This window comes from Rattus norvegicus, chromosome 5 (genome assembly GCF_036323735.1).
Source record: "Rattus norvegicus strain BN/NHsdMcwi chromosome 5, GRCr8, whole genome shotgun sequence".
NCBI classification, from domain to species: Eukaryota; Metazoa; Chordata; class Mammalia; order Rodentia; family Muridae; genus Rattus; species Rattus norvegicus.
This window is the reverse complement of record NC_086023.1, coordinates 10,469,513-10,473,695: the sequence shown is the minus strand read 5'-3', so window position 1 is coordinate 10,473,695 and position 4,183 is coordinate 10,469,513. Positions and strand designations below refer to the sequence as shown.

General features: G+C 46.9%; 1 non-coding gene across 1 annotated transcript; it reads right to left on the bottom strand.

Annotated features, from left to right (window-relative positions):
* Positions 1–1,175: 1,175 nt before the first annotated feature.
* Trnaa-agc87 (transfer RNA alanine (anticodon AGC) 87) lies at positions 1,176–1,256 on the bottom strand. Its single transcript has one exon. It is a non-coding gene; the product is annotated as a tRNA-Ala (tRNA).
* Between the last annotated feature and the right edge of the window lie 2,927 nt (positions 1,257–4,183).

Genomic DNA, 4,183 nt, shown 5'->3' with positions numbered 1-4,183 from the left:
ACACACACACACACACACAGATACACAGGAAGTAAGTTTTCTTTCAACAAATCAGTTCGGTCAGATCCTTACCAGTTAAGCAGAGGTAACTGTATCCATATCCGTTAAGTGGAGGTAATTGTATCCATCTGGTGAAGAAGCCATGAAGTCCATTGTGGCCCATAAAGCACCTGTAGAGTTGGGTCCCAGCAAACACTGAATCCTTTTGCACAAATCCATCCTAGTTAGCCAAGGACAAATACCCTTGACACGGTGCAGAATCAAATGTTCCTTCTGTTTGTTTGAGGGTTATTATCAAATGAGTTTCTACAAGCTGTAGAGACCAAGTTGAGGTTTCCTATAGTCCTTTAATCATCTTTGTGGTTCTTTGCAGAACTCTCTCCTGTTTCTCAGAATTCCATGTCAATTGTGGAGACCACAGCTAGATTAGTCACCGTAGAGAACTCATTATAATTAAATCAACACTGTGCAGTCACTTGGGCGGCTGGCTCAGCCGTGTAAACCCAGTCAGCCAGTCCCCATCGACACATTAGGTTGTGTTCCAGGAGTTCATTAGTACATTGGTTGTTTGGAACACAGAAAGCCTTTCCCCATAGAAACAGAGTTATAGATGGTGGCTTGTTTCCCAGGCCTGTGCACAAAAATCTATTTAATGCACATCGAGCTGAATAAGGGCCTGGCAAAGAGTGTTCCTCAAATCTTTGACCCGCTTAAGCCCCATGGGACACCCAATTCAAGGGATCGCCAAGCTCTGGTACCCAAATGTGAGGAACTATGTCAACAACTTCAGACCGACAACCATTTGCTGTGAAATTTGAATACTTCTTGAAGCTGGGTCTGGAGGCCACTCTTGTAATCCCCCAAATTTAGAGGCTGGGACTAGAGGATTGCCACAAGTTCAAAGCCTCCTTAGGCTGTATGTAGGCCAGAGTGAGTTCCAGTCTAGCTTGGGCTAGAGTGAGATTCTGTCCTAAATTACAAACAAATATGTCTTTGGATCTTTTTCTGCCTGTTTCTGATATTATTTAACCAAGCAATCCAAGACTTTCTTTAGGGTAAAACAGCCAACGATACTGATACATTATTCTTTTTTTTTTGTTGTTTTTTTGTTTTTTGTTTTTTTGTTTTTTTTTTCTCCATCTTTATTAAATTGGATATTTCTCTATTCTTTTTTTTTTCGGAGCTGGGGATCGAACCCAGGGCCTTGTGCTTGCTAGGCAAGCGCTCTACCACTGAGCCAAATCCCCAACCCCAAATTGGATATTTCTTATTTACATTTCTTTTTTTTTATTAACTTGAGTAATTCTTATTTACATTTCTAATATTATTCCCTTTCCCGGTTTCCCCGGCCAACATCCCCCTAACCCTCCCCCTCCCCTTCTTTATGGGTGTTTCCCCTCCCCGCCCTCCCCCCATTACCGCCCTCCCACCAACAGTCACATTCACTGGGGGTTCAGTCTTAGCAGGACCTAGGGTTTCCCCTTCCACTGGTGCTCTTACTAGGATATTCATTGCTACCTATGAGGTCAGAGTCCAGGGTCAGTCCATGCATTGATACATTATTCTTAATCTTCACGCTCGTCCTGCAGGGTTTTTTTTTGTCTTGTTTTGTTTTTGTTTCGATTTTATTTTTTCTTTTTTGCAAATGTCTTCCGGTGACCGTGTGCCCCCATCTGGCAGGGAGGAAGCTGTGTTAGCTGGAGTGCGGGGCCTGGCCTCAGGGCCCGTCAAGACCGAGCTCCTTTCACTGCACAACACTGCCCCCCAGCGGAACACGCTGCACACAGCCCCAGCGTCGCCCAGCCCGTCATGCATTCTCTGAGGGTAGTAACAAGTTCTGCATTCATCTGCCCAACAAAGAATCCTTTACTTCAACGACTTAGGCCTTGGGAACATGGAATCGAATTAGACTCGGTGTTCTCCAGAGTCGCTGGGAAAGGGGACAAGCAAATCAACACCGAAACCAGCAAGACATGAATATGATCAGATGATTTAAAAAAAAAGATTCCATGGAAACAAAGAACAGAGATGGTTTAGTCAGCCCAGTCTAGCAGGCAGTTCCTGAAGGAGGTGAGATGAGTTCGGAGGCATGACTTGCAGTGAGGGGTAGAGCTGCCAACGGCAAAGGGTCAAAGGGCATCCCATGTAGAGGGAACAGAGGTGCAGGAATGAGAAATGCCAAAAATATGTGGAACGTTTCTTCGAGTCATCGGCTTTTTTTGGTAGGTCAGCACTGCTGCCAGCCAGACGCTGACAAATTAAAATGACTTTTCAGTATAGCTTTAATTTGCCTTTCTCTACAGGGATATTTTTAGATAGTGCAGTTTTGAAATATGCATTTGTGTTTTCCGGGGGGGGGTGCTCAAATTTATTGTTGATTTTGCTATTGGGTGTGGGTCCTTTGAAGATTGCTAAGTTACTTCTTTTTCTCTTTTGCTTGTTCTGCTAGGGAAGCCAGAAGAGTCTCACATCTGCTAAACGCTGAAATTTACACACCCCTGCCTTACAGCCAAGCGCTCTCTCTCTCTCTCTCTCTCTCTCTCTCTCTCTCTCTGTCTGTATGGGGTGTGTGTGTGTGTGTGTGTGTGTGTGTGTGTGTGTGTGTATGGTGCGTGTGTCCCAGGATCTACCACCAGAGGTCACTGCTTGGCTCTCTACTCTGCTTCTCAAACCCTGGGATTAAAGGAACCACCTCACCAACATTTTTTTTTAATCTGTCCTGGAGCCGAGGTCTTTATGCTTCTGATGTAGCGAGCACTGTATTGACTAAGCTATCTTCCCAGATCTCCGGTGTTTCGTTTTTGAAAGCAGCTTCTAGACTCCTTCCCCAAACTGTTAAGATTACTAATGAAAATTAGACCCTCATTTAGTTTAAATCTTTGGCCTGTGTTTCAAGCACACGGCAGCAAGCTGTGACTGCACAGCCCCCCCCCCCCCAACACACACACAGCTTGCTACGAGGGCTGTTGGGGCCTAAGCTGAGGACAGGCTCAATGGTTGAGTTTACAGAGCCTGGGGAAAGAGGAGGTTGCAGCACGCTGGTCCAGCTCACAGAAATGGGCTCCATACAGCAGAGGGTAGCGAGGACTGATGTCACGGCCTAGTGTGACCTCGGCCTTCCCTTACCTCTCCTCAATAAGGCTGTGGAGGGGACCAGACACCTGCACTGAGCTAGAGGGTCCTGTGGCCACACTGTAACCACAATAAAGCCACCACAGCATGGGGGGAGGATAAGCCGACTCCACAGACAAAATCCACAAGACCAAGGAAGCAAACAACACAAGCAAAAACACAAATGAAAACAAATGGGCTTAGCTGGTGAGAAAACCAAACTATTCACTGGTGCCCTCCTCGCCCCCTCCTGGTCAGGCCCTGCCTCTGTGTCAGGTTCAGCCTCCTCATTGCCTGGAGTCCGTGATAGATGACGCCACTGCTTTGTTTCTGTCCTCCTGATGCCAAACACCCTCAGACTTCCTTTATTCTGTCTACACCTTTCCACCCTAGCCCATTGATGCCAGAGCCTCCCTAATCTCTGAACCTCATTTTTTTTTTTTTTCTGGAGCTGGGGACGGAACCCAGGGCTTTGTGCTTGCTAGGCAAGCGCTCTACCACTGAGCTAAATCCCCAACCCTCTGAACCTCATTTCTGAATGTTCGCCTCAGATTCTTCCTCTAAAGCATGCTGACCCCAGCTGCTCAATGTGGCGCCCTTGAGCCCGCCCATCCTCCTTCCTCCTTGTCGGTGTATCAACCAGCCCTGTTCCCATTCCCAAACAAGCCAGCGTTCATCACGTTCATCATCACGTTCATCACGTTCATCACGTTCATCACGTTCATCACGTTCATCACGTTCATCACGTTCATCACGTTCATCACGTTCATCACGTTCATCACGTTCATCACGTTCATCACGTTCATCACGTTCATCACGTTCATCACGTTCATCACAAAGCAGACCTTTCTCCTGCACCCGTTGGTAGCACATTGCAGTGGTGCTCATGGAGGTCTGAGGGCTGACCCCGATGTTTCCAACATATTACCGTCTCTAATACCACTCCTACCTTTAGCCTTGGTGGATGGGTAAGTGTTTGTTTAAGACTGGGTCTCTCGCTGTGTATTACCCCTGGCTGGCCTAGAACAAGTTCTGTCGACTAAGCTCATGGAAATCCACCTCTGCCTCTAGC